General features: G+C 36.0%; 1 long non-coding RNA gene across 1 annotated transcript; it reads left to right on the top strand.

The window, feature by feature from the left end:
• Positions 1-4023: 4023 nt before the first annotated feature.
• LOC137488229 (uncharacterized) lies at positions 4024-5936 on the top strand. The gene is made up of 4 exons (XR_011007182.2): positions 4024-4097; positions 4770-4827; positions 4943-5005; positions 5119-5936. It is a non-coding gene; the product is annotated as an uncharacterized lncRNA (long non-coding RNA).
• The last annotated feature ends 4011 nt before the right edge of the window (positions 5937-9947 follow it).

Raw genomic sequence — 9947 nt, 5'->3', positions numbered from 1 at the left:
TTTTCAGTCATGTTAACTCTCAAGTATTTAAAACTATAGTCTAATATCTTTATATTTATAAACATAGCTCACAATTAAAACCTGTCAAGAAGAGGGAAGGCAACTTATCTACGAAACCCAGCAAAACAGAAAAGGCAGTTAAACAGAGCTACAAAGAGGAGGAACATGTGGCTAGTTCAGGTTCCTTGAAACCAGTGGGACTAGTGGCCTGGGTTGAACAGATTGTTAGGCCAGAGCAAGGGGTCAGAGTTTAGCGGTGGGTAAAGAAAGAGCAGTGGGTCAAGGTAAAGCAGGGAATCAGGGAAAATTTAGTCAAGCATCAATGCAGAAGGTAAAGTAAGAAGTCTAGATGGAAATTGGAGAAGGGAAACAAGGAAGAAACATTGAAGCAGGAAGCCCAAGTGGAAACAGTGGAGCAAGGAGCCCGAGAGGATACAGTGGAGCAGGGAGCCTGAGAGGATACAGTGGAGCAGGGAGCCTGAGAGGATACGGTGGAGCAGGAAGCTTGAGAGTATACAGTAGAGTAGGGAGCCCGAAAGGAAACAATAGAGCTTGGAGCTGGAGCAGGGAGCTGGGCTAGAGCCTGCAGATACTGAGGACAGGGTAGACCCGTGGAGCAAACGGTCAGGATGGAGCAGGAGCTGACCTGGCAATGTGACCAGACATCACGAGTATAGCCCATAAATGTGTCAAAAACATGATGGTCATGAGGCCATTTTAATTGTGCCATTGGAACAAATGTAATTTTTCATTAAAATGCCTCATTAAAAGTGTAATTATGCTGTATAAATAATTATAAAGAGCATCATTCAAATTTAATGGCACATTAATGACAAATTTAGCTTGTACCACTGTAGTTGAGGTCAAAAAATATAATAAATATATTAATAATGCTGTCATAAAATCCCTGACATATTTATTATGGCTTTATGACAATCATGTTTATGCCAGATTTATTACATGTTTTGTTTTCTTGGTTATGTCCAGCTGTCATGACAAAAATAAAAACAGCTTGTGATGTAGTTGTTCAAGTCAAGTTGTCACAACAATGTCATCTTTTTATTTAAAATTTTATAACTGCAAATGACAATTAACAACAGTTATAAGCATGCATGAAATCTCATTCACATTCATGTCATGTCATGTGATGATTATAAAGGTTTCATGACAGTCCTATGAAGCAGAGTGTTACCCTTTTATTTAACCTGTTCTATGTGATTTTGATTGTCTCTGTGTTCGGCTGATCTGTCTCAGTATTGATTCTCTGGTGTTTATCTCTCTGCGAGGTTCAGTCTGTCTATGTGATTGTTTGATATGAGCCATCTGACAGGTCCAGTTCAGTGTCACTGTTGAATTATAGAGCGGTGGAAAAAAACGTAGATATACCAGATCGGCTGGTTACTGACGGACAGTCGCCTTACACCCTGCCTGGCAAGATGGGATATTTGTCAGACTGACAGAAATATCACTATCAACTTTTCCTCATCATATCGATTCCATTACACATTACTGTGCTGTGTAACTCCATGGGGCCGACAGGTGTGAGCTCCAAACCGCATCATTGATTCTTGAGCTGTTTAGCCTGTGTTAAATATTTGATTTGAGTCAAAGCTTGAGATCCCATGGCCCAAAACCGGCTCTTAATGAGAGGGAATTATTCAAAAGCAACCGAGAAAAGAGCAGGTAGACAGTGAGATAGAGTGAGGGGCGATGCTGAAAGAATTGCCAGATGCGCACGATTCCTTGCATCATATTTTGTGTTTGTTTTTGGGTGAATGGAAAAATGGGTTTGACTCAAACTAAACATAACACAAGACCATTGTTTTTTTTCTGATATGATTGTTAAAACTGGACATAAAAGCCTATAAAAACCAATATGCGTACTTAAAAATGTGATTATATATTTTTGAATGATACACACTCCACAAATAAGTTCAAACTGTATGTCTCCTTTGAATTCTTTTAATTATAAATGTGTACCAACCACTAAGACTGTTGCATGTGTGCACTAAAGACTTTTTAACATGCATATTTACAGTACATACATTGAAAAATGTAATTCTGAAAAGCTTTTTTTTTTTTAAGTATGATATCCACATTTCAAAAACATTTCAAAGCTGCATTTTATGTATGTGTGTATTCCCTCCCACAGCCACCAGCAAAGGCAAGAGAAGACCATTTTGTTGGCAGCCACATCATCACAGATTGGACTCAACATCTGCACAGAGAAGACCAAGATTCTTAAGATCAACTCCAGCTGCAACAATCCAGTAACCCTGAATGGAAGTTACTGGAGGAGGTACACTCTTTTACCTACCTGGGCAGACCAGCAGGGTGGAACATATACAGACGTTAAGTCAAGAATCTGCAAAGCAAGAACCGTATTCACCCAAATCAAGAACATCTGAGCTTTAAGAGAACTTACTTTACATCCAAGACCCATCTGTTCAAGTCAGTATTGTTGTACAAGGTCGAAACCTGGAGGATAACCAAAACTACCACCCGAGTAATCCAGACATTCATCAACACTTGTCTCAAAAAGATTCTACACATTCGCTGGCCCGACTAGATTAGTAACACTGACCTATGGGGAAGGACCTGTCAACCCCCAATAGAAGCAGAGATCTGGCACACCCTACGCGAACCACCATCAAGCATCACCGCACAGGTTCTCATATGGAATCCTACTGGATTCTACTGGATGCTACTCACTGCACCACCGTCACTCCCCTCTTTTAAAAGATTGATTAAAATGCAAGTTTTATACATATAATAGCTGTATTAAAATTTGTATTATTTTTAGAGTATTATGTTGTTTGGTGTAATTTTGAAGTGTATTTTGGTGTAAACTTCCTCAAAATATATAATTGCATAATTACATGGTAATAACCCTGTAATAGCATGATAATAACAAAGCGACATGTTGAATTGAAATGTTCAGATTCAGTTATTTATAAAAAGTTATCCATCAGCTACGTCAAATTTGATTCGTTGAAAATATATTTATCACTGTTCTAAAAGTTTACATTCAATGTAAAAAAAAAAGCTTTGGCATTTTTATTATTATTTTTAATATTTGGGATATTGGAGTTATTTGGAAGTATATGTGTTTTTTTTTATATACACCATATTGCCATATTGGCAACGCAGTGGCGCAGTAGGTAGTGCTGTCGCCTCAGAGCAAGAAGGTTGCTAGTTCAAGCCTCGGCTGGGTCAGTTGGCATTTCTGTGTGGAGTTTACATGTACTTCCTGCGTTCGCGTGGGTTTCCTCCAGGTGCTCAGTTTTACCCAAGGTCCAAAGACATGTGGTACAGGTGAATTGGGTAGGCTAAATTGTCCGTAGTGTATGAGTGTGTATGGATGTTTCCCAGAGATGTGTTGCAGCTGGAAGGGCATCCCCTTCGTAAAACATATACTGGATAAGTTCACGATTCATTCCGCTGTGGCGACCCCAGATTAATAAAGGGACTAAGCCGAAAGAAAATGAATAAATGAATATTACCATATTATATACACTATATTTGGAGGGGTGGTGAATCATGCAATCTTTATTCAGATTTATTTACAGTGTTAGAGAGTGGAATTCTCAAGCAAATAATAGACCAGGGATATAAAACAATGTGCATGTGTGGCAAACAGTTTTGTTCTTCAAACAAATGGCAATTTAGAGTAGAACTGACAAAGTAAATAAGGTGTCATGATGCTTATCATGGAATACATATACAAATATTTCTAACCCGGGTTTATTATTGATATGTACCCCTATATACATTTTTGGAGATCACAAAACACATGCGTGGAGGTACATTTTTTTGCAGTTCTTGTTTTCGCAAATCCACCAGAGGCCACTGTGTTTGCTTTTTCAGATCTCAAACTTCTTATGTGAATGACATTCGTGCCTGTTGTTTTAGAGTAAATCCACCAGAGCATTGGAGTAATATCTGCACATGCGCAGTTTCAAAACAACACAGGAAGTAAGAAGATTCAAACCACAACGATCACTCTCTGCTCGGCGCCATATTATGGGAATCAAAAGATGAAGATTACAGTACAAATTGCGAACGTGCACAAAGCTTTCCCCAATGTGGACACACAGGTGAGATTTTTTTTTACTTTTTATGTATTTATACTGAGGCTGTGACAACATTTGAATCATAAATGTACTCTCTTGTAATACTCTGTTGTGTTTGTGTATAGTATTGCTATGAAATTGCCATGTTCCCTGTGTCTTTTCCACATTATAGACAGATAAATGTTTAGTTTGTTTTGCATTCCTGTGAAATTTTATACTTGGTATATATTAACTCCCCCAAAATAAAGTTGCAAACGTTGGTAGTAAGGAATAGTCATGTTAGAATAGTCTAAGCTTTTCACTCATCATAGCACACGTGCTGCTGATAATGTGACAATAAAAGTGATTTGATTTTTATTTGATTTGATAATCTTTATTTTAAATGAGTGTCAAGCGGTTTGTCGAGTTTGAATGCCAGTTTTGATAACTTACATAATATTAATTAAAATGTGGTGTTGGCACATTGTTATTTATTATTTAATTGTATTCAAGCCTGTTAACTTAAAAAAAAAATCTTGACAAGCATATGTGACACTTAAATAGGATGGCATCTAGCATGATGACATATTTAATGTAAGCTTATTTGTTTGGTCATCTAACACGTTTAAATTTTTAAGTTTAGTAGTTTGCTATTTATATTATTATATTTTATTATTTTAAATTTTTGCTCACTCACATCTATTTTCTCCCTCACAGGTTTACAGCTCAACCTCTAAAGTCCCATATCTGGCTGAGGAGACTGTGGATCATCCAGGTACTATGCCTTTAGATGCCTATACACACATTAAAATGATGTACAGTAAAAATTACAAGTAATTTTAACTACTAATTATTTAGTAAATTACTAATTGTCATTTCATGTTATTTAGAACATCACCAGTGGAAAAAAGGTGTGAATGCATCCTCAAAGCCCCTAAGTGAGGGAGTACATGGTAAGCTATTTTATTTTATTTTTTAAAACATTTTGTATTTTCCTCTTAAACCAATTCCTCCTTTCTCCTTTGATCTGTTGGTAAATTTTAATTTTTTTACCTGACTTTTTTAGGATGCTGGGCATGATGAAGCGCAAACCTTGATGTGCAACACCACCTTATGAATCTACAGTTACATTAACATTTAGCAGACTCTTTTGTCTAAAGTGACTTACAATTGAGGACACATTCAGCAAATCAACAAGAAGAGGCGATACACCCAAGATGTGCTAATTATACAAAAAATTTTAAGAATTAAGAATGCTTCTACATGTGGTTTGTCAAGCCCACACACCTGTGTGAAGCAAACTTCATGCACAATGTTTTGTTTTTTGTTTTTTAGATATAGGGAGTGGTTGTAAGAAAGTGTCTGGTGCAAATGTGCATAAATGGTGCAAGTGTCAGAGAGATGAATGTGTGTAGCTATTGCATGTTCTGTGATGGTTGGTCTAATTTATGGTGTAATGCTGATCGTGTTACTTTGCTTTAAAATGTTAATCTTTCTTTGAACAACTGAAGTGTTATCTGCTTTTTCAGTGTAAAGAAGGTACAGTATAGTTTACAAAAGAAGACTTAATTTTTCTAAGTATATTTTTGATAAATCATTTAAAGGCAGAATATTATTTTTGAATGTTTTTTGTAATATATGAAAAGTATTATTTTGAAAAGTGTATTTTATGATGTTTTTGTAAGCATATTTTTAAAATCATTTATTGTTTTCAATTTATTTCATACTTGTATTACTATTATTTTAATAGTATTAATATTTTAACTTATTGTAAAAAGTGAAGATACAGATAAAGACAGTATTTGGATTTTGACAATCATTTTATTGCTGGAAAATGTGTAAATCTGTAAAAATGCTATTGAATAAACTCAATGAAACGGAAAATGCTTTTTTATTTCGTTAAACATAACAATATCAATTTTAGAATAATTGAACTTAAATAACTACATTGATTAAAGCTAAATTACAAATGTTACGTTGATTGAACTAAACAACATTACATTACCTTTATGTAACTAACTTAAGTTCACTAAAATTAATATTCTTTCTTAAAGGTAACTTAACTCGGTTACGTGGAACCAGTGGACAAAAAAAAGTTAATTAACGCCAACATATCATTTTTTTGAGTGCTGTAAGCATTTGTTTAAAAAAAATAACAGCTATCATAACATTATTTATCAATATGTGGACCTTTTTAGAGTCTCGGAAGCTATGAAAATGAAAAGTGTAAAACAGGAAATACAATAGGACCATTGTTATTGTTTACATCCCTCACAATAGTCTAAGGTAAATTGGGTAAACTATATTGGCCGTAGTGTATGAGTGTGTTTGTGTGTGTGTAAATGTGAGAGTGTATGCGTGTTTCCCAGAGTTTTTTTTTTTTTCTTACAACACAAGTTCAGCTTTTAACACCTATACTTTCACACACATTGAAGAAAGCGGTTTGTGTTGCATAAAGCAGTTTGTCTTTGTCGGACCGCCGCATTGATTTGCTTTGTTGAAGATGTGATTAGATAGATGTCCATAAACGCTGCCGTACACCGAGAAGGACATCAGATATCAGCCTCTCAGCTCATTTCCATATTAATACCCAAAAGCCGGGGGTCGTTTCCTCTGTACCTGCTTTAATGAGAGGTCAGTGAGGACACATTATCTTTGACAAAACCATACTGACATTTCCTCCTGTCTGCAAAAGCACTCGAGCAAAAGAGCTCTCGGAGAAACCCACGACTTTCCATTCATCTGAATTCAGAAGTGGCCTCTGCAATCCATCGTGAATGATAAATCTAATGGCACACATCATAAATATGTTTAATGTCTGGAGAGATTATGCAGCACGTCTGTATTAATGCAGTACAAGTTGACACGGTGTTACTCTTCTGTGGTTTGTGAGAGTCTGTGTGATGAAACGCAGGTCGTGTACAGACATCATTAAAATGTCATATTGACCACAGAGCTGGTTCTTACACACACACAAACACATAAAAGGTTTTTGTGTTTCTTCGAAATGAGCTGCAACAACATATATCTTGATTTTTGGGGGGTATAACTTAAGTGTTTTATGTTCGATCCACTTAAATTTGTAAAAAACAAACAATAAGTTAACTTAATTCTTTCATGTTGTCTCCAAACTAATCGAATAATTTGATTTAACAAATTTACAACATAGACTCTTTGTGAAAATGTACCCCTGTATACATTTCTGGAGAGTGCGAATTATGTAGTCAGAGCTATAAATAGCTGCATTTCGTCTTTAAAACGAATGCTACGGAGTGGTATGACACCCCCCAGAGCTTCTGTTTCTTTTTGCACTACAACCTAACTGTTTACCTCCATGTGGCGTTTCCAATGTTACCTGTTTGCCCAGTAGATTGCCACATACTTCGGCAGAATTTAGATGCAGAGGAGCTGACCACGAAGTCTGGTGAAGAATGGTTCCAGAAAGCAGGTAAAACAAAAACAAAAGGCAAAAAACTAAATAAACAAGTAAATAACAGGATGAGAATGCGGTAAAATCTGAAAATGTGGTAAAAACCAGGCAGTAGTGAGGGCTTTTGATTTTCTGGATTGCTTTTGAAAACACTGTTGGTTGAGTTTAGGCAAGGGGGTGGGTAATGGTATTGGTTGGTCAGTTAGTCAACTGACAGCGGCCTCTAGTGGATTTACGTGAGAACAGCAGGTGTGAATGGCACTTGCGAGAGAAATTTGAGATCTTAAAAAACAAACACAGCAGCCTTAGGTGGATTTGCAAAAACTGGAAAAAAAAAAAAAAAAAACATATTTAATAATCTCCAGAAATGTATTCAGGGGTACATGTCAATAACGTACCTGAGTACAAATGTTCCATAAACATATTTTATAAATTTACTACTATAAATATGTAAAACAAAAATTGTTTAGTAATGTGCATTGCTACGAACTTAATTTGAACAACTTTAAAAGTTTACATGAACCGGAAGTTGCTGAGAGTTCAATCAGTATGTTGATGTACTTCCAACTGAAATATTGAAAAGGGGCAGGGCTTTCTTTATACACATCATTCCCTCATAGCAAACTATTGGTAAGAGAGGCTTGGTTAAGAACATTGTGCGTGAATCTGTCAAACTGACAAAAACAGATAAAGATGCAATGGCAAATGTTCAAATGTTTGTACAGATTAATAGTTCATCAAACGAGTAACAATGTTTGCTAGCAAAATTAACATTGTAAATTTTGATGAACAAATTTTTTAGTTTTAGTTTAAAATTTTTTAAATAGTTGTATCTCAGCCAAACAAACCCAACAATCCTAACAAACTATATCATACCTATTATCACACCTGTTTTTCCTGTGAGTCTCCCATATTTCACACACATCTACCGCCACCCTCCCGTTTTCTCATTACTTTTGAAAAATTCCTGTAATTCCACTTTGCAAACCACCATTGTTTTGGCGTGTTAGTTGCAGTGCACCAGAGGTGGGACCAAGTCATTGTTTGGCAAGTCACAAGTAAGTCTCAATTCATTGCCCTCAAGTCCCGAGTCAAGTCCCGAGTCAAGACAGGCAAGTCCCGAGTCAAGTCCCGAGTCAAAGGCAACAAGTCTCAAGTCAAGTCCAAAGTCCTGCAGTTTGATTTTCGAGTCTTTTCGAGTCTTTTTAACAGAAAAATAAAATATATACAGATTAGGTATGGTTGTAAGATCTGTATTAATTAAACAAACCTTTTTTTATTAAAGAACATTGCTTAGATATATAAAAATACAAATGCGATTTTCTGAAAAAGTACTGAACAGTGCTGCGCCTCGTCTCCACAGCATAATGCACAAGAACGAGTTCCACCAAAAAAAGACTCCATTTTGCCTCACATCACACAGAAATTGCAGGTCTACTGCTGTCTAATTCATTAAGTTTAGTTGTGCTATGTTATGTCTTCGGTGATCAACTTGTGATTAACCAAAATTACATAACCTCAATGTGGTAGCAGTAGACCAACTCCTGTATATGCTGCAAAGTTAAATTGAGTGAAATTGGAATTTTGTCAATTGAATCTGGTGTGTGCTAAAGAGATGGAGTTGCAAATCCGTCTAGCAGCAATGTAAAATGGTAGCACATATTGTTAATGAAGTAGGCTACTTCATACAAACAATAAAGTTGTTTTCTTCACATAACGTTGAAGAGCTTTGCTCTCTACCTTGTGTGATGCTCGTGCACGGATTTCCTCTGTTTGTGGACAAAACTGATTGCGAGTTCTCAAATTTTCTCTCGCTCTCAAATATGCACTGCTCACACACAAATTTTCTTGAGCGCTCTCAGAGATTATATGCAGACTCACAATTTGTGTCGTGTTCCCTCTTCCTTTCATGCTTTTTGATATGATTCATATTGCTGCACTGTTTAATAACAATAACCAAAATACTAAAATAGACTTATATATTAAATGTTTAATCTAATAAACCATAACATTTTTGGTTGTTTTATATGATGAGATATTTTCAGTTTCAAACACTTAAAGACAGAGAATAGACCAGTGGTGCCCCCCTGAAAATTTGCTTAAGGGGGGCCAGAAGAGGCCAGCTACGTCAGTGGCACCAATCAATCCACAATAATTTAGTGGCTGCTATTTATTTATTGAAATATTGCATTGTATTGCATTTATGTAAGTAGATTTAAATAAATAATGTCAACAGCAAAATCATATCGGGTTGGCCACAGGGGTGGCTAGAGTTTACACAGGGGTAACACCCCTTGTAAAGGGGTTTACACCACTATAAGGCACCCCTGGAATAGATGTTGGATGTAAAGAATACATTTTATTTTAAAAGCATTTAAACAAAAACTAATGCAAGCAGAAATGTAACTGTGATAAAAATAAGGAAACACTTGATAAGGTATTATAGCCTACTGTACTATTCACTC

The sequence above is a fragment of the Danio rerio genome, chromosome 18, assembly GCF_049306965.1.
Source record: "Danio rerio strain Tuebingen ecotype United States chromosome 18, GRCz12tu, whole genome shotgun sequence".
NCBI lineage: Eukaryota > Metazoa > Chordata > Actinopteri > Cypriniformes > Danionidae > Danio > Danio rerio.
The sequence above is the reverse complement of the archived record's forward strand: the minus strand, read 5'-3'. Positions and strand labels throughout refer to the sequence as shown.